Below are 21,264 nucleotides of genomic sequence, written 5' to 3'. Positions count from 1 at the left end.
CATGTTCTCCACAATTCAACCTCTCCAGGCTTCCATTTCATAGAAATATAACATTTAATTGAAAGGTATCTTTGATGTCATCTAGTTCAATCCTCTCATTTTACAGATGAAGAAACTAAAAACCAGAAAGGTAATGACTTATCCAGGACACAAAGCTTCATAAAGAGAAGAACTAGAGCCTAGGCCTTCTGGAAACCAACCCAGGCACTATATGAAGTTCTCTTGCCATATCTGGAAAATGGGTTCTAGGGACAAGGTGTTCTTAAAGTCTCCTTCCAACAAAGAAACCCTAATGCACAAACAGAATATTTCTACTGGGATAATTTCTAAGCACTCAACCATTGCATTTGCTAGATGTTGCTATGTATTGTAGCAGCTTAGACAGGTGAGCAAGAGGTGGAAAAGTTCAGAGCTTTGGGCTCCAGGGTCAGTGAAGACACAAAACTAGGTGGAGAAGGCAAAGGAGAGAAATGTGGATGAGACCCTACTGCCTGGTCACAAGCAGCAATATCCCCTGTGAGCTGCTCTGAGATGACACTGTTGTTCTAGGTGCTGTGGAGCAGCTGCCCGTGGGGACTTGGGATCCAGGTCACACACAGTTAAATGGCAGTGGAAGAAGATGTATGTAACAATCAACAGAAGAAATGTCACAAGGCAAACTGGCCATCTTAGTAATAAGAGCTTCCATTTATTGCTAACTGCAATGTGTGCCCCTCAGTGTGATAGGTATTTATTTTATAGGCTTGATCTCATTAAATTCTCACGACAAGCTTCTGGGATTACTGAAGGTCATACAGCTGGTAAGTGGTGATTAATTGTCGGAGGAGTGGTGTGAAGAACATAAATTATGGAGCAGTTTGGAAAGAGCGAAGCCTGTGGATAGAGAGAGGTCTGGAAAGGCTCTGTGGGGGAGGAGAAAGTTAAATCGGGTCCTGAGCATAGAAGGGATTTGTGGGAGAGGGGAAGAGGAAAAGGGAGGGCCGATGGCAAAGGCAGCCTTGGTGAGGGGAAGCAGGGAGTGAGTGAGGTCCCAGGTAAAGTACGAGTCAGAGCCAAGGGCAAACACCCAAGCTGTGGAATTGTGAGGCTAGGGAGTGATGAAGGGGAACGACACACCAATAATCATTCTCAGGAAACGAAAAGGATAAAAAGTCAATGGACACTCCATGGCTCACCCGTGGCCTACTGCCAAAGAGAAGAGGAGAGAAAATGACTGGAAGACTCTGAAAGCAATTTGTGTCAAGAGCCTTACAAAGAAGTATATATCCTTTCATCCAGGAATCTCGCTTCTAGGATTTACCCAAAGAAAATTTCAGAGACAGAGTGAAACCTGGAACCAACTAAATGTCTAATAGTAGGGAAATCATTGAATACATTATGGTACATCTGCATGACTAAATGTTATGTAGTTTTTACAGAACATACATTTGAAGAATATGTAACGATAGCACATAATGTCAGGTAAAGAAGCAGAATGCAAAACTGCAGTGCAGAAGTTCTTAACTTTAAATTATATGTATTACATGAAATTGTATGTGTGTACACATAAACAAAGGAAAAGATCAAAAGAAAAGATAGTGTATTTAGTGTAGTTAGCATCACATGGTAGGAATATGGGTCATTTAGTTTCATTTTAAACTTCAATATTTACCAAGTTTCGTTCGGTGAATACCTACTTTTATAGTAATCAAATGCTCATTTTATTTTTTGGGGGGGAGGGTAACAGGGATTGAACTCGGGGCACTTGATCTTTGAGCCACATCCTCAGCCCTAGTTTGTATTTTATTTAGAGACGGTCTCACAGAGTTGCTTAGTGCCTTACTTTTGCTAAGGCTAGCCTTGAACTCACAATCCTCCTGCCTCAGTCTCCTGAGCTGCTGGGATTATAGGTATGCGCTACCGCTCCTGACTTGAAATGTTCATTTTTAATTTAAAATCTCTGAACACTAAACATATCTGCTTTGTCTTTAAAGACAATTCATTATCTATTCCCCCACGCCTCCAACACAAATAGTCCAACTAAATGATTGTTCCATGGTTGCTGCATCCACAGAGTCTGGAAGTTTGTGCAAACCTGGTTTGCCCGGGTTCCCACGTAAAGCTTCCTGTCTCCTGGCTTCCACTGCATTGCAAACACTGAAGTTTCCCATTAATGTTCTGTGTAGCCATTTAGATAAATTGTCTTCCTCAGTGTCATAACTCTTAAATGAACAACACTCTCATTTCAGAGGACAGGCACCAAAGCTTCTTTCAAACTTGAAGATGTATGTGTCTGTGGCTTTCAGAATGCCAGGGGTCCTTCATCAATATCTGCAGGGCCTTCCCAAGTGTAGGAATGTACCGTGTCTGGTGGAAAGACATCACTGTACTTGGATCGCTAGTTTTCACCTTTATCCTTCCTGTTGGGTATTTATTTTTCTTCCTTCCTCTGAAATAGTTGAAATATTAACAGAGTAAGAGAGGCAGTACATTAAATATAACTTGATCAGAACCCTCCTGTCTTCAGCCTCACTGCTAGAGGGGCAACAGAAAGGTTAATAACTAAGAGAGGCCCCCCACGCACTTAACCACAGTGCAGCACCCTATCACCAGGTGACAATTAGAAACCTTCCATGAATGCCAATGACGAGTGATCAAACAGAGCTTTGCCCAAACCAGGCGGACCACTACATTAGCTCAGCTCTCCATTCATCACGGAGCTGACAGCCTGCTGAGCTCAAGGTTGAGTACGCAGCTCTGCCTTTCTGTGTTACCCAGTGAAATGGTCCATGCTGCTAGGACTGAGTGGGAGAAGAGTTGGGGAGGGAATGAAGGAAATGAAACAGGCTTGTCTTGGGCGTGCTTGGGCAACAGCTCAAAGTGTCTGAGACTTGAAGAGAAATGTTGCATAATGATCTTGCTTGTTCCTGCTTGCAACTTTCTGGCTCTCATACAGGGATGGTCCTACCTCAAACAACTTTCACTTTTTGGAGGCAGCATGACAAATTGGAGCAAACACCTAGTCAGTTATAAGACTTTGGACAAGTCACTCAGGCCTGTTTTCTCATCATCCGTAGAGTAAATGGGCTGGATGAGAGTAGCAGTTTTCAAACTGGGCTCCTTGGGGTGCTAAGTTCCACAGAGCTGACTTAGACTCTGCCAGGTGTGCTTCCTGAGTGTGCATGGGGTGGGTAGACAGGTAAATACTAAACCCTATTGGTCCATGTGAGCTTATTGAATTATATTTGTAGACTACTTTAAAATGGGCAGATTGTGGTCTTACCTATGAATCTCATTTGATCCTCACAATTTTGTGAGGCAGTCAGGACTGTTGTGACCTTCTGCTCTATTTACTGAGTAACAAAACACTCCAAATTTGATGGCATAAGACAACCATTGTGTTATGGATTCTTTGAGACAAGAATTCAGATGGGCACAATAGTAAATGCTTTTCTCTGCTCCATGATGTCTGGGACATTTACTGGAAGACTCCAAGGCTGGGGGCAACTCAAGAGCCAGGGGCTAGACTCATCAGGATGTGTATTCATTCTCATGTCTGTCAGGGGGAACCTCAGGTGAAGTATTGATTGGAATACCAATACGTGGCCTCATTCTATGGTCTCATCACCCTGGCTGGTTTGGGCTTTCTCACAAAATGTAAACTGAATCCCCAAAGCTATTGTCCCATGAGTACTTCAGAATTGCTCTGCATTTTTATAATTGAACCTCAGAAGTCACATAATATTGCTTTTACCATGCCCTAGTGATTGAGGCAATCCCAAATCGCCCAGCATCAAGGAAGAGGACATGATAGGAGAAGAATCAGTGTCACGGTGCAAGAAGAACATGTGGAATGGGAGATAGCTTCGGAAAATACGATCTGCCAAGTTCTCTTCATTTGAAAGATGAGGAAACAGGAGGATTAATATACATCTCTTAAGAGTAGAACTGCTATTAGAACTGATTCCTTCAAATTTGAGCTCTTTCTTCACCATGCTGATTTGGGCTCTTCATTTTTTCTTTCTGAGTTAACTCGTTAATTTAGTAAATAGATTGATTCAAGTATGAATCCTTAATATGAAAGTACACAACCAGTTTCAGAGAACAATGTCTTCTAGTGAATGGAACATTTTGATCTGATCTGTTCACAGAAAATTGGGATGGAAAATGTATATAACTTCCATTAATATTAAGGTAAAGGCAAGGGTTATTTGTGTCTCTTTCTAGCCTCCAGCCCAATATCAGGAACATAATCAGCACTTAGTAAAGGTTTTTAGTTTCTGTTTATTTGTTTTTGTTTTATGAATTGACATTTAAAATATTTTCCAAAGTCAAAGCCATGTAAGCCACTCTTTAAGTTTGCCTTGGTGGTTTCTATGTGAAGTTTATTTTTATCTTTATCCATTCTCACAACACCTAAGTATGTATTTCCAATTTATCAACAAGAAAAATGAGAGCTAAGCAATCAAGAGAGAGCCAAGAACACAGGGTGGAGTCTGAAAACAAGAGTTTGACTCTGGGGAAGTTGTGAAGTGGAAAATTTTTCATTGATCCAGCAGCCATTTACTGGGACTTGGCAATGCCTGTTCCTATGTTCAACATAGAATCCAGAGGTGAGGCAAGTATGCTCTCTCTCATTGAAATCCTCACATTCTAACGAAAATGATAAACAGCACAATCAGTGCTGAAAGGGAGCCTGAACGAAGTGCTGATGGAACACAGCGGGAGCAGCAGTGGACACTGCCTGGGAGATAGATGGCTTCACAGAGGAGAACCTGTACCTGGAGGGAGAGGTAAGAGCTGCCCAGGCAGAGACAGTGGGGGTAGAAAAAAGTCCTGAGCTTAAGGAATGCACACAGGACACAGGGACATGAAAGGACATGATGTATCTTAAGAACGGTAGGCAGCTGGTCCATGTTGGAGGTTAGGTGTAATGGGTGAGCAGACAAGCAGGGGAGGAGACTGGGAAAGTAAGTCAGTCAGATTGTCAAGGAGTGTCAGTGGCATTCCTAGTTATTCTATTTCTCTGAATGTTCCCTTCTTCATAATCCCACTTATCCTCACTTCTGAGTCCCTGCTCCCTTGGTCTCTGGATGAAAATTTAATTATCTCAAGAGCTGCTAAACACTTCTTGCAATAAAGTACAGTACATCCCATAATGATCAACTTGCAGAACTACAATTCTTTGCATACAGCAAGCCAAACTCCCAGGCATGGGGCAGAATGTAAATGTTAACAACCTCCTAGGTCATTGCCAATAAAACTCCTTCACAGCTGCCTAAATAACAGGCATTGTCCAGTGCCTCCGACTAGAGTAATAACCCCAGCTTCTACTGGCTGAATGAGAGGAGCGTTGATTCTCTATGTGAGAACAAGCAGGTTGAAGTGATGTTCAGGGAACCCAGACCTTACCAACACACGAACACAGTGCCTGCACAATGCTGCAAGGGAGGGAGGAGGACCTTCCCATGGGGTGATTGGTTTCCTTTCCTTGTTGATTGGCATCGGGTGCTGCTTGACGTCTTGACTCCTCAGAGCTTGTTTTCATGTCCCACTTTTTGCTGTCCTCCAAGTCTAACTCACCTGGTACTAGAAGGCAGTTAGCTGATCACGGAGGTGCTAATATCTTGATGATATTTTTTTCCTCAGTTACCCCTCTAACCTCTTATTCCCACCATTTCTCACCACCTGACCACACTGATGGCCTCCCCACCCTTGACTCACCTCTTGAGCTCTGGTTTCCTGATCACACTTGCTGATTGGCTTTGCTCCAAGGATTGTGTCCTGTGACTGTGGTTGTCAAGGCCACTTTCTGCCCACTTATATGTCCAAATCTATCCAACTGCTTCTTGAGCATTACTTCCCCAGAGGATTGACATCGCATCACCATGCTGTTTCCTTTTGTTCCCCTGACATGATCCCTTGGCTAGGAAAGAGGTTCTTGTCTTACTCCCCTGCATCCAAGCCTCTGCCTATGCCTGGCCCGAGTTGCCAGACTATGTCTTATCCTTTGCTTAAAACTCTACCAAATTCCTTTCTAAATGTTCCTATTGTTTCCTTTGGAGCAGAGGCCTTCTCTGCCTTCACTGTGCAAACTGTGCACCCTGAGTTGGAATCCAGTGAAAGCTCCAGCCCTTGCATCTCAAGATTACTCATTGTCATGCTCAGCCAATGTCAGGCTATGGCTACTGATATCCCCTTAGAGACCCTGAATTCTGGGTTCTGAATTTTTACTTGTCTGTCTTATCTATGGTCACTGTACTTCATTTCCCTGCATGGACTCTCTGTTTCTATCTGTTGCTGGGTCTGCCATCCCACTGATTAATGCCGGGGTAGGCCCAACTGCTGTCAACCCCAAATCTCAGTAGCTTAACATAAGAATTTTTTTTGTTGTTGTTGTTCCTGGGATTGAACCCAGGGCCTTGTCTTGTGCATGTGAAGCAAGCACTCTACCAAATGAGCTATATCCCCAGCCCCAAGAATGGGTTTCTTTCTAATTTACACCAGTTTGTGTGTTCAATAGTGTACAATATGGTGATTCAGGGGCCTACTTCTTCCATCCAGTGACCTTCTCCATTTTCTAGGAACTTGAAATCCTTAACTGCTTCCTTTGTGTCTAGCTAGCCAGTAGATGAGGGATGCAATGAGTAGGTGAGGTAGCAGTCAGGAGTTTTTTTGGGACTGGTCGAGAAGTGACACTCATTGCTTCTGCCCTCATCGCTGGCTAGAACTAGTGAACTAGTAGCTGGCCTCACTTAAAAATGAAACCTTCCTGAGTGTCAAGAGGAAATAAAATGCTCTAGGACACAAGTAGCATTGGCTCTGCTACTTAGGAAAGCATCTGTTTTCTAAGGGCCATCTCCTCCCAATCCAGTCCACTCCTTCATTTTGTTCAGTCTAAAATGATCTGGACTCCTGAGAAGACCTCTAAGAAGTGGCAGAAGATGTGAAGTGGACATCTACCTTCTCACTACCTGAGCAGAAGGTGGATCCCATGGAAAGGCCCTCTAGGGAGAACCTCAAGCTGAACATAATATTGCAAATTGGGCTCTTTTTGACAAATGACAGCCTTTCATTTATTCCAGGAAATATTCTTTTTCTCCTCCTGGGGACTTGTTCAGAGAAGAGATACCCAAGTGAAACGTGCTTTGCAAATATCTAGATGGAGGAGAAAAAATGGCACAAGGAAAAATTTAGACAAAACAATGTGGATCACCATGGAAACAATCTTTAGAACACACTAGGGGGAAGGAATCATTGTTAACATGGTTCATATTTTGAAGAGATATCTAATCACCAAATTCAGTTTAAGACCCTTCAATCATGCTATCTTCAAAGTGCTGAGGTTGTTGTGACCACAGAGCACAAGCTGATTTTCAGGAAGCCCTTTTCTTACCCATCTAATCATCTTTAATGAAGATAATGCTTTAATGAAGGCAACTTACTGTTATCCCATTGGTTAATTTGAAATCAGTAAAAGGTCAAGTTACCATTAACACAGCAAATTTACTCAGTTATTCCAGGAGTATTTTTGTTCTGACAGCAGAGACTTATAAGAATATGGCAAAGATGCATATTTTGTTGAAATGTGCACAAGGAAAACAGAAGGTTTGTCTTTTATATGTCATTTGAAAGAAAAATGGAAACTTCTTCATTGCACAAAAGCAGTTTTTCTTAGACTTTTCTGCCCCAACATATGTGAAAATACCTACAGGTATGGATGATACTCTGGCAATAATACAAATTCATTATAGCTGTTTAACCAAAACCTCTGGAGGTTGTGAATAAGCAGTTTGTTCCAAGGACTTCTAAAGCTATGTCAGAAGAAGGGCAGTGGCTCTTGAAAACAAGGCTTCAGAAATGGAGAGTCACTACAGTCCATGTGTTGGCATGGGAATGTAGAGTCTGTCCACTATTACCTGCCCACTATTACCTGTCCACCTTCGCAGGCATGGGAATGTAGAGTCTGTCCACTATTATCTGCCCACTAGTCTCTGAGAGCTCCCACACTGTCTGCCTATTCCCCAGTTTCCCAGTCTTCTTGGGAAAAACTGAGTGTCTTCCTCATTTGCAGGCAAAGCCATAGTCTGATCTTGCAGTCCCAGGATCACAAAACATGAAATGTATACCCTGAAGTCTTCTGGAAAATATATTTGTGCTCTGTTTCCTACTTTCCTTGGCCCTAATTTTCCTAATATGGTCATCCCTTAGTATTTGGGGGGATTGCTTCCAGGAACCCCTACAGACACCAAAATCCACAGGTGCTCAAGTCCCTTATATAAAATGATTTAGCATTTGCATATAACATATGAACATTCTTCCTTATACTTTAAGGCATCTCTACATTATGTATAATATGCAATACAATGTAAATATGATGTCAATAGTTGCTATACTACATTATTTAGTAGTGTTCAGTTATTCAGATACATTTTTCCCATATATTTTCAATGAGGATGGTTAAACTCATTGGTGGGGAACCTGAGGATACAGAGGACTGATCATATATGATCCATGTGGGTTTGGGGATAAAAGAGCCTCCCTGTAATACAAGAAAAGTCTTGAACAAAGTATGAGATTTCTTTTCTCTTCCTTCTCTCCTTCTTTCCTTCCTTTCTTTCTTTCTTCTTTCATTTATTCCTGCAAATATTTGTCAAGCATGTGATATGTACTGGGTATTCTTGCAGGTGCCACTATTATTGCTTTTGCATGCCTCTTACCCCTCTTTGTGACTTTTCTTCTTCCAACTTTAGTTACCAGATTTCCTCCTGTCTTCCAACTCTTTGTGACCTCAAAATCTGTTCTCAGGAAAGTTCAGCTAACGGTCGTTTGTACTTTAGTGTAAATATAAAATTGCCGCATTCCTCTTCCTAAAATAATTAGCATTTGACATTTGATCTTCTTTGTATCAAATGATTCGCAGTTCAAAAAATTTGAGACATTAATTTGCAAGCAGGAGTGATATTTTTCGAAGCAGAAGACCTTCTCCAAAACCTTAGAGTCACACCATCTGTTGACCACCCACTTGAAATATGCATGAGGTTGGTCCCTTCCTTTGCTCCTTTTGGTGATCAAAACAGAGGATGGAATTGATCAACCTCAGGAAAAACATGCTAACATTGCTCTTAGGATAACAGCAGAGAAGCCTGCATAATCCTGCCTCCTACCTAACTCTTCAGACTCTTTCTACATCACTGGAGGAAAGCCACATTGGAATTTTATCAGATCTTTGATCAAAATATCATCTAATCTTAGTATGCCTCTGCATGGAGCATACTACTCATCAACCCCTTCAGCATGCTGATTCCTACCCCTGCCTCAGTACTCACTGCAGATGGTTCTTCTGGGAAGCCTTTTCTGACTCTCAGGGACCTAGGAAGACTAGGATAGGCCCCTTGATACATGAAGTCATAGCACCCAATACTTTTCATAGCACTTATGATTGTACTTCATTATTTGTTTCATGGAAGTATATACCCCATTGACTTAAATCTTCATAGTGGTCTTATCTATTGTTGTATATCAAATGTGCTGGGCACATAGTAAATAACTGGAATGTGTACATGACAAATCTGAAGTACTGTTCCCAAGTCAAAACATCACTGGGAGTTCCCTATTTGGTAATAAAACACTGATTAGTTTTGCCTTGTTGAGTGTTCACCTACTGCTGAGGTCACTCATCTTGGGATTTTGGGGTTTTTCCTTATTGTCTCATGCCTGGGATGTCCCCACTTCAGTTCAAATTGTGAGATCATCTGGGATTAATTTTTGCAAACACTGGTTTGAGCAGGCTACTTTTCTGCTTAAAAGCCTCTCATGGTTTGGAGCTGGCTACAGAATAAAGTTCACGTAGATTCTGCTTGGCCTTCAAGCCCTTCTGTGATCGGACCCTGACCTATAATTCTGTATTAACTTACTCTCTGTGGTGAGTTGCTTATTCCATCAGATGTTTTTTTTCTTCCACAAGAAGAAACGAGTTTTTGTTTACATTGTTTACTCCATCTAAAAACGCTCCCTGCTCTTCTGTTTATCAAGCTTCTACCCATTTTAAGAGTATAACTTGCTGGGCGTGGTGGCACACATTTGTAATCCCAGTGGCTGGGGAGTCTGGGACAGGAAGATTGTGAGTTCAAAGCCAGCCTCAGCAATGGTGAGGCACTAAGCAACTCAGTGAGACCCTGTCTCTAAATAAATTACAAAATAGAGCTGGGGATGTGGCTTAGTGGTCAAGTGCCCCTGAATTCAATCCCTGTTCCACCCCACCACCTCCAATAAAAAAAAAGTATACTTCATTTCCCACTTTCTTTGTATAAAGTCCCTGACCACTATCATTGGGACTCTTTCAGGTACAAGTACAGAGTCAATCTCAAATAGATTTAAGTAAAAACAACTTACTACATGCAAGGTATTGTATATTTCTGATTCTCATCTAGTCCAGTTGGATTTTTTTCAACCCCAAAGGAAAATTACCAGAAAGGTAACAAATATCTCAGGTTTCTTCTGAGAACCATGCAACTTCCTTCATGCAGTTCTGTGGGGCTGACCCCACCATCAGTTCTAGGGATGGAAGTTTTTCCTTTCTTGGGAAGGTCCTCTCTCCATCTGCTCTCTTCTTCCTTCTGTTCCTCATAGAAACTATGGCTCATAGCTTGCATTCTTCACAATGCTTTATACTTTGCAGCTACCCAATATTTGTTGATTATATTTGACAGCAAGGGGTTGAGGGTGGAGAACTAAGATTTTCTCTGGGTTCTTATGGTTCAGACTTAATATTTGCCCTCAATGCTAAAGAAAATGGAAGGTTTACAACACATTTGTGTTATGGTCATTTGAGCTATGAAGATGCAAATACAGGCTAGGATTGTGGCTCAGTGATGGAGCACTTGCCTAGCATGTGTGAGGCATTGGGTTTGATTCTCAGCACTGCATATAAATAAAATAAAGGTCCATTGACAACTAAAAAATATTTTTTTAAAAAAAATATTTTTAAAAGATGCAAATACATCTCAAATATATTTTCTTAGCTGTAGCTCATTTCCTGGTCAACTTGTAAAGTTATTTGATGCTTTTGTTGTATGTATGGCTAATCTATGTGGCTCTTATATATGTAAAATGAAGTTAGACGTGCAATATACCTAACTTGGATAATTGGTTTCCTTTTTATGTGGATTTCCTCACTTTTAATTTAATAAGAGAATTTGTCCTCTCACCGAATCTTAATTCACAGTGGTAAGTCTTCAGAAATATATATTATATTATAGAATTCAATCTCATGCTGTCAAATACACTTTATTCTCACATGGACACTTTATGTTGTCAGGATGTCAATTATTTTGACAGGGTCCTGAAAGATGGCGTTTTCACATTTTTATTCTTAGCTAATATGGATAGGTAAGAGAATGTTTTCCCCCCTCTGTTTTCATAGAAACATATACTTTTCCACAAGATTGGATGAAAGTGGTATGTTTGTAAAGCACTCTAAGCTTTGGGGAGGAAAAGGTTTCCCTGCTGCTCAAGACCTACTATTAACTGCCTCCAAATGGCTCCACAGTTGTTGTTATCTCCAATTGCTGTAATGCTCAGAAGGGTCTGAGTCTTAAGGCACTGGAAATGCCTTTGTTTTCACCAAAAATGACTTCTTCTACTTTCTTTTGGCATACTGCCACTTGCATTTTGTATGTAATAAGTTATGGCTACTGATCCATTGTCCTTTACTCTTTGGGTAATGTTAGTGCCTGATGATTAGTAGGCTGTGAGTTTGTCGGGTATTTTATTTCAGGAGTAGGAGCAGACTGAAACTATTCTCAACACTCTTGTGTTAGCCATCGATTATTGCATAACAAGTGAACTCAAAATAAAGTGTCTTTGAACTATAGACATTTATAAACTTATACAGTTTCTTTGAGGAATATGAAAGAGGCTGGGGGCATGTGTGTTCTGGCTCAGGGTCTCTCATGAGGTGATGTCAAGGTGTTGACCCCAGGTTATAGGCTTAACTTGGCTGTACTAGACTTTCCAAGATAGCTTACTCACACAGGTATTAGCTGGAGGCCTAAGTTTCTGGATTCTGCTTCAATGTCTTTATGCTTTGGTTACTCCAGAGTGTGTGACCAAAGAAATTAAGGAAGAAGCTTTAGTGCCTCTCATAACTATCTTATAAGTCACACACTATCATTTCTGCTGTATTCTATTCAGTAGAAGTGAGTCACTAGGTCTAGCCCAGGCACAGTGGGGGAGGGAATTAATTAAGCTTCACTTCTTGAGAAGAGTATCAAATAAATTTTGGGATATATTTTAAAACAGTTCTATTGATTTCCCCCTCTCTGTTGCTGGCTATCTGCAATACACAAACCAAAGTCAAGGGTTTAATCAAGGGTCAGCAAATGGAAAGATGAATACTGCTCCCTTAATCTTAGGATAATTCACACAGAATTTTAGCCTTCCAATCTAACCAAATAGGTATCCCCCAACTCTAAAAGGAAGAAAGAGAAGTTGAACTGGAGAGTCAGATTTCTTCTTCCAGTTTTTCAAACAATATTGTCTTATGAGGTCCTTGTGAATATGGAGTGGCCAGGAGGTAGCTATTTCCAAGGTACACTCGGTAAAGCTTCAGAACCAGAGACCTAGATGAATAGATCAGAACAAGGCAGCAGTGGCCATAACTTAGTAAGAAGCACACAGGTTCTGTTCTGCTGCTGGTTGGCAAAGACCAGTCACAGATGGTGACAGTGAGGCTATGAGTAGACAGACCCCAGTGCTCAGATCAAGCAAGTGCCAATGCCTCACACTAAAATCATCTGCAGCACCACTGAGAAGTATGCAGTATCCATGAGAATTCTAAGCTTGGATCTCTAAAACAGAGACCAAAGTGGCTCTGGCCCCTTGGTGGCTTTCAGCACAAAACACCAAGAAGGGAGTACTTGGTAACAGATGGAGAGGGTGCAGGAACAGAGCGTGACTGTCAGGCCACAGAATGACTCATCGTGCCATAAAGACAGATGGTGAGAGGGTGCCCCCGTGAGCAGTGGCTTGCTGCCTTTTCAGTACTCACACTGCCTGCGTACCCTTCACATTGGGGCCTCCTCAAGAGTTTCTACTCCCAAAGCATTTTTATTTAGAAGTCAAATGTAAGTGTGCCAAGCTTTAGTTCAGGCTGAGAACACTTCATACCTTTCTTGTTTTCTCACATTTGCTGTCACACAGATTTCTGATACACTAATTAATAAGGTAATCTTATGGGATGATATAATTTATGAGACTGAGTATTGGAGAAAAGATGCCCAAAAGATATAGAGTTTTCTTTCTAGTATATTCCTGCCATTAGGACAAGAGCCAAGAGGGTGGGAAGCATAGAATACACACAGATTTTTGTTTCAAGATACAGATAGAACTTACTTGTCATTATTAAAAAAAAATTCATTGGATCTGCTAGTACCAAACATAGAGGCAGACAGGAGGGGTCTGCCTTTAAAGGGCTCTACTCTGGTTCTTCTCTAGCTGCATTCCTACTTACGGAACAGGAGTTCATTAAGCCAAGGAATGTGCCCACCTGGAACTGACTGGAGTTGACTTGACACTTTGGACTTCACTCCAGGTGTTCAGCAGTCAGAATTCCCTGCCTAAAGACCCAGAGTACATTTTCAGAACCTCAGTGGGCTTCTCCCTAGATCCTGAGATATATATACCCTGAACTTGTGGAATGCCCATGAAATGACTATTTCGGAGGTAGAGAAGTGGAACTGGAGCTTGGACGTGTGGGCTGGAGTATCCACGTTGGTTTTACCTTGTAATTTGGGGCTGCACTGACTAAGGGAAATAATGGGAAAAGGCTGCTCTGGTGGGGACCATCTCTCCTTAACCTACCTTTTTTTTTTTCCCCCAGCAGGGTATTGTGAGAAGTCCCATACCAGAACTCTAAATCCCAACATGGTCTTTCAAGTTGTTATCAAAGTATATTTGTAAAAGGATATCATTTTTTTGTGGTGCTGGGGATTGAACCCAGGGTCTTGTGCGTGCAAGGCAAGCACTCTACCAACTGAGCTATATCCCCAGCCCAAAGATATAACTTTTTAAAGTCCACAGTTTATTATTTGTTTTATAACTTTGACATATTTAGACATTTGATATGTGGGCCTCCAAGAGTAACTTATTCCTGGGTTCTACAAATGCTAGGGTTGGTCCTGGTTCCCCATTTAATACAAAATCAAGCCAAATCAATGTGGCTTGGTATTTAATGCCTTTTCCTCTTTAATTCCTTTCTGATCTGATCTCCCACTACTTTTCTATATGAATCTATCTACCAAACTGGCCAACTCACAGGCTCAGCCCTCATGCTTTTCTCTGTGCTTAGGTTCACATCATTTCTCCCCTGAAGGCCTCCATTTCTACCCTATATTTGTATGGTCAACCCACTGTCTTTCCATTCAATTCAAGACTCACAGCCATGACTCCCCCCTCTGGACTCTTCTATCAGTTTTTGTCTGAGCCAATTATTGTCACTAAAGTGTGCAACTGTGTATTATGTACAAGGTGTGGTTATAAGATAGGTATACATCAATACCCAACAGTTTTCAAACCAAGAAAGGTGACTGGGGGAAAAAGATAAAAGAGTATCTAGAGGTTCAAAAGGTGAATAGCCAGATACTAAAGAAGCCAGTCAGCATTGTCAGTTGCGGAAAGGTTAAAGATGGCCCCAAGTAGACCACCAATAGGAAAGAGGTTTTTTGAAACCATTGACAGCAGCAGACTGTGTGGGCAAAAGCAACATTGTAGCAGAGAAAAATAAGAGATGAAAAAGTAGAGACAGTAAATATACTTTAATGTTTCTTAAAAAGAGTGATTCTCAGAAGAAAGGAGATAGGGCAGGTTGAGTGGGTAGAAGAGGTAAGGTGGTTTTGTTCTGTTCAAAGGTTGGGGGAGACTGAGTATATCTGTGGGAGAAAAGAGTCAGCAAATGAAATCGATAATCTGGAAAACTGATTAAACCAAGTCTGGGCATGGCTGCGATCCAGTGCACAGGTGCAGGGGTTAACCTTGATGAGGAGAAAGAGCACTTGCTGTGGTAAAACCGGAAAGGAGAGGAAGATGAATGAAGGCTACAGGATAGGCATAATAATGAAGAGTCTAGACTTAAGTGTAAAGGGATTGGCTCTCATTGTAGAGGAAAGGTTAAAAAAGCCCAAATTTCTGGGGCCGGTCCAGATTTCATATATTTAAATATCATAGTCTTCATTCATTCCTCTCATATGTATTCAGTGCTCTGCGTGTGCCAAACACTACTGGCCACTTGGGTCTACAAAGTTACTTTTCATATATTTTGGGAATTTGTTACGTTGGTGACTCAAGTGAGATTTTTTACTCTATAGGAAGGCTTTAAGTAGAAACAAATGCATGAATCACAGGAGTCCTTTGTCAAAGCAGATGTCCCGGGCTGGGGCTTGGAAAACATGGGCATCTTAACAATTGTCACCCTGTTTGTAGTAGAGAGGGAGAAGAGGCCGAAATGGGGGAAAGAGAGGAGTTTTAATCTGAATTAAATGGAAGTTACTAGGCGGGCAACCCAAGGCAGATACACATTCAACCTGGAAGATAAGAAATCCCCACGCTACTTCAGGTCTCGCTGTTATCAAAGGTGAGCCTCGTTTATCCCAGTGTAGGACCCGCCGACTAGTTCCCCAAACCATGTGTATCTACGGCGGCCGAGCAGGACCAAACGCTAGCAAGGCACGTCATCCATACCTCGCCCCCAAAGTCCATCTCCTCTGACTACTTCAGGTCTCTGCTACCTTTGCCCGTGGTTTATTGATGAAGGGTGGGGCGGATCACCTTTCCTCTCGTACAATAGGTCACAGTAGGTTTCGAGTCCCTCCTCCTGCGCTGCCGCCAACAGGCTGCCGGCGCTGTCACTCTAGGAGCGGCCGCGGCCGCCCCTCGCCGCGGCCCCGCCCCTCGCCGTGGCGGCGATCTCGCGGGAAGAGCGGCGGGCACGGCGGTGGCTTGGTCTCCCGGTTGCGCGCGGAGCTGGAGGTCTCTCCTCACACCAGCGCTTCCTTGCCGAGAGGCTGGAGCTGCGGCACCGCAGGCCTGGGCCACCGTTTACCTGCCGCCTCCTTTTCCTTCTCAGGGCTCCCAGTCTGCTTGCCACCCGACGCTGCTCAGGTGAGGAAGCCCAGCGCGCGTCTCCGAGGAGGAGCGGCGACTCGGAGCCGCCGGGGCAGGCGGGCTCCCGACGGGGGCGGCTCCTGGGGCTGCGCTGCGCTGCCTGGTGGGCGCGAGGCTTAGCGGGGCTCTGGAGTGCGGTGGGCGAGGAGGCGCTGCGGTGGGATCCGGGGGCGGGCGCCGAAGCGCGGTTTAGCGGGCGAGGGGGACTCTCGAGGTGAGGGGGAGGTTTGTTGGGGGTCCTGGGGCTCTTCTGGCTTTGAGTGGGGGTGGGTGGCGGCAAAGAGGGTCCCTGGTGTTCGGGGTCGGGAGAGATTTGTCAGGTCTTAAGATTCCTTGAGGAGGTGTAGCGGGGTTCCGGGTCAAGGGGACTGTTGATTGGGGTCTTGGGTCTCGCTGTTATCAAAGGTGAGGGGGGCAGTGGAAGCAGTTTAGCAAGGTCCCAGGTGTCCGGGGGCAGATCACTGGGGGGATGTCCTTTGAGCGGTGGGGGGCGTCTTCGCATTCCTGAGATAAAGAAGCAGAGTGTCAGGGTTCCGGGGAGAGGGGTGTGTTTATCGCTGTCTCGGGACCCAGAGGGCGGTGTACCTATCTGTTCCGCCAAGGGCGGCCGCCTCGGTCGGTGGCTGGGGCCGAAGGGTGTCCCGCCGGTACCAGAGAATATACTGGGGTTTCTACTTTGCCCAGAGGGTGGCGGTAACTGGGCTTGGTCCCCAGCCTTTTCTTTTTTGGCGGGGGGGGGGGGGGGGGGGGGGGCGATCGGGCTAGATAGTGGGTCCCCAGGCGATCTAGCAGCGTGGGCGCGGCTCCGCAGGCGCTGAGTCTCCTGGGGACCCAAGGGAGCTTTTCTGGCTTCCTTCTTGATCTGACCCAATTGACTGCCAGTGGCTGTTCAGCATCCTGAAACGGTTTCGATCTGGTCACTCTAGATGAGATTTACTCAATGTTTAGTTGGAGGACTGACCCGTATTGTTGCCTAGTTGTTGAAATAGTGGGTTTGTTCTGCAGTTCTCTTTTTCTCTGCTCTGGGATCCCTGTGGGGGCGCGCTGGACTCTCTGGAGCTGTGGGAGCTGGAGAGTGGCAGTACCTTTAACTGGGCATGTGGTGTAGGTTCTGTAGGAAGCACGTGTCCGTGGGTTCAGCGATAATACAGCTCCCAAGCAACTGGAAATTGCTAAGGGCGAGGAAGGCTATGTGATCTTGGCTTTCCTTCCTAGGTGGTCTGCTTTGATGATCCTACATTTTTAGATCTGTCCTGAAGTCTTGCCTGAGTGTAGGCAGAATTAAGTAGTGCTGGAAAAGTGTGTTCTGACTTCTGTGTTCTTTGAAAAACATTTGTGGAGAGAGACAAGTTTAGCTTCCAAAAACAAAACAAAACAAAAAACCCATATTAGAATTTGAAGCCCTAAAACTAGATCTTTGCAAAAGCATCTTTTGCAACCTGTTAAGGATGGCTAACAGAGCTCTTTTACAGAATCTTGCTTATCAGTTTTATTGTGAAGGTGTACTTAGTTTTGGATCTTAAAGAGTTCTTGGTGACTAGCCCAATTTAGGTGAGATTTAAATAAACTGACCTGTATGTATGTGTATGTGGTTTAAAAACAAAAGTATAAATCAAAAGTCTGGCATTTACCTGGCATTTCTTCTCCTTAGGGAGTCTATTGTGACAGACAGTGGGGCCTCTACCTATAATAGTAATGTAAATTTGTAATCTGGGATAAAAGACAAATTTGACTATGCAAAAGCAAAGTCTGCCTCAGACTTTTTCTTATTGACAGCTTTTTTAAAAGGACATTTTATTTCATCTTAGAATCAGAGAGTAGGGATAACATACTGAATTTTTGAATTTTGCAAACATTTTTTAAAAAAACAAGGGAATGATGTGCTGGAATATTTAACTCTTTGAGGGACTTAAAGTAGGTTTTTGTTGTTCAAACTAAAATATCTGCTTGGCTTTTACAGCCATCAAGACCCATCAGTTGAGCAGGTATTTAACACTGTGGCCCCCAGAACTCTTAAGTATATCCTCCTGCCCCCCCCCCAACCCCCCGATTTTTGAGAGAAAGACAAATGATAAATTAAGCAGATTTTAGAAACATGGCTTTCATGACTGCTAAGTAAGGATAGAATTATCAATCAAATATTTGATTATCTGCTTGGTGTCACAACATTGAAGGTACGGTGATTTTAGCAGTCACCTAACCAACATCAAAAGGGAGACAAATAAAATAAACAACTTGTAATGATGCTAAGAAAGAAGTATACAGAGAACTTGGGATTCAGCTATTTTTTAAAGTATGAGTGGTAATATAATTGATGTCTGTCACAATCACCAAAACCCAAGCAAGGTAGTGCTCTAGTTTCTGAATTATTAATGAGAGAGTAAATTATTATAAGAGTTTGGGTGTTATATATTAATTCCTTAAAGATACTTCTGTATGTAAGTATAAGAAAGTATGTAAGGATGCACATCAAACTTACATTTAAAGATTCTCTAGAAGGGATTTGCAGAGGCATGGTAGAGCTATTTAATTTTATACTTTTATCTTGAATTTATTTAAATGAGTACACATTAAGTGCAAATTAGAGAGTTCAAAATTTAAACATTTTGAACACTATGCAAATTTGTGAAATACGCAGTATTTATGAGGCTTGTGTTAACATTGCCACTTCCATCTGTTTGTACAAATGAAGAAAAAAGATATTTCAAGTGTCTAAAAATTATAGGGGCAGGGTGAGGTGGTGAGCACAACAAAAATAAGATGTAGACCTAAGTAAAATGTTAAAAGATCTTGGATATTTAATTATATAAAGATGAATTAATCTTAGCTCTTTTTTAAATTAAATTGTTTCCTGAGTTTGAGAAAGGAAGTTTGTAGGCTCCCTAGAGAAGAAGAGGGAGTTTTTTTGGGTGGAGGGAGGTGTTCTTAGTGTGGGACAAGCGTCAGGAAAGTTTTCTTTCTTTATTTATTTTTGTGGTCAGTCAAACATATACACATCTAATAGATGTTTTTATTGTGAGACATATGAACTCTGAAAAGCTTTATAGTATCATGATTACACTGCTGAAAGTGATAGTACCAAAGTGTCTTGAGTTATTCAAAACTCTAAAATCATAAATGTGATATATTAAAGCAATTTCTAGAAAAGAAATCATCAGACGTGAATGCCAGTCTTCATTGTACTACTAACAGCATGACCTTGGATAATTCCTTAGTCTTTTAGGGCCTTGGTTTCCATATTTACACACACACATACACACACACACACACACAAAGTAAGAGAAGTCTCTGTCAGTAGTCAATATAAGCTCCAGTTCTAAGAATTAAACTACATTGGTTTTTATGTTGCAGATCTGCAATATTATATATACAAGAAGGGACAGATACTGTAGAGTGGCTATGTAGAAGGCTAGTTCTCAGGATACAATTAGTTCTGTATAGTTTTTATATATTAGACTTAATTTTAGAAGCCTCTTCTTTTTAAAGATACATGCGAGTTGTTTAACCCTACAGTATACATTCATGAAGGTGAATATTTCCTTTGGGTCATTTAGTTTTGTCTATTAAAGGATGGTTGTTTTTAAATTTTTGATCCTTGGTTCTATCATTATTTATCATCCTTATTTAACTCTGTATGGAGAATGACATCTTTAGTGGTTGCTTCCAGACTTGACTCCCTTTAATCCATTCATATACTACTACCAAGGTAATTTTTCTAAAATGCAAATCTGTTCATCACTTGTTTATTAAAACCCATACTTCCTTTGTACCTACAGTATTTAGTCTTAACTCTTATCATTACAAGGCCTTTCATCATCTGGCTCATTTGTCTTTCCCCTACTGTAATCTCAAGTTCCAGTTTTACAAATAAGAGCAGTTTACTAAATGAACATTATTGCTTCCTGACTCACTTTTGTTCTCCCCACTGCCTAGTGTGCATTTCGTTCTCTTGTCTTGTAGTGAATTCTACTGTTTTTTCAAGATAAAACTTAATGCTGTGCTTTTTAGGACTCCTATACCCTCTGATTCGCCATCTTCCCATCTCACTGAGTTATTCACCCAATGTATTTTGTTTATTCATTCTGTTAAGTTCATTAGTGTGCTGTAATTATGTCTCTCTCTTCCTGGATTCAAAGGCAAGTTTATATTTCTTACTATTTTTTGAATTTCCATTGCTTGTTGACACATAATTGGCTCTTATTACATGTTACTCTCAAAACCAAGATTAATGTCTTTTTTATGTCCCAGATGAATTAAACTCAAATCTCAATGTTGTCCTATTTTCCTAGAACTGTGGAGTTTCTAAATTATCTTATTTTCTTGATTTATATTTAAGAACTGAGACTCCTGACGTAATAGGAGTTAAGCTTGCAGTAAAATCTTACAGAATTTTGAGACAACCATTAATTCCTCTCTCTAAATTGCTAAGTAAGAAATTAACTAATTTAGGAATTTCAGATTTTGGACATCAGTGATTTTACCTTAGCTACTTCTTATTTGAAAAATGGTAGTGCCAATGTTTATGAGTTTTTATATTGGCTCAATAATTGCTTTCATATATTCATTGCCTTTAATTTTCAAAACCAAATCCTGACTTAATAACTTGTCCATGATCATTATCTACTAAGACTCAGACAATGACTACATCTAAGTCTGAGTAATTCCACATTCTAGGCTTTTTCATAAATACTACCCTGTTTTCTGAATAAGGCTACTTATTCATTGTTAAATTAACTGATATTTTGCTCATTTTATAATTTGAAGAAGTAAATTGTAAGATTTTCCATTTAATTCTTCCAAAAAAAAAAAAAGCTTAAATGGATTTGAGATTGATTGGACTTTAGACACTATTTAATCCAACTCTTTCTTTTAGCAAGCATATAAGGATACTGACATGTAAGAATTGTCGAATGTCTTGCTCAAGATCACACAGCTAGTTGGTCTGTAAGATTTTCTTTGTTAAGCTGATTGTGAACACTGACATTGTTAAACTATTGTTTGAAAGGAACACTAGATGGCTGATTTCCCCCCTTGGGGAGGGGAAGCTTAGAGTTGCTTTTTAGAAAAGTGACATCAAGAATCTTAGAGTCTTAAGGTCATGGCTCAGAGAAAATCCTGACTTTG

General features: G+C 41.6%; 1 protein-coding gene across 6 annotated transcripts in view; it reads left to right on the top strand.

Annotated features, from left to right (window-relative positions):
• Positions 1-4,562: 4,562 nt before the first annotated feature.
• The window catches only part of Glce (glucuronic acid epimerase), a 123,747-nt gene continuing 107,045 nt past the window's right edge, over positions 4,563-21,264 (top strand). For 5 of the 6 annotated variants that reach the window (XM_046426608.2, XM_058573359.1, XM_046426606.2 and 2 more), the window contains exon 1: positions 15,937-16,137. The gene's annotated coding sequence lies outside the window, so the exon portion shown is untranslated. Of the gene's footprint in view, positions 4,773-15,936; positions 16,138-21,264 lie in introns of those variants that run through there. The other variant, XM_058573358.1, reaches the window with a different exon arrangement.

Source organism: Marmota monax, unplaced genomic scaffold (assembly GCF_021218885.2).
Source record: "Marmota monax isolate L192 unplaced genomic scaffold, Marmota_monax_Labrador192_F-V1.1 WCK01_AAM20220418_F8-fsc00078, whole genome shotgun sequence".
Lineage (NCBI taxonomy): Eukaryota > Metazoa > Chordata > Mammalia > Rodentia > Sciuridae > Marmota > Marmota monax.
This window is presented reverse-complemented; position numbering and strand designations above follow the sequence as displayed.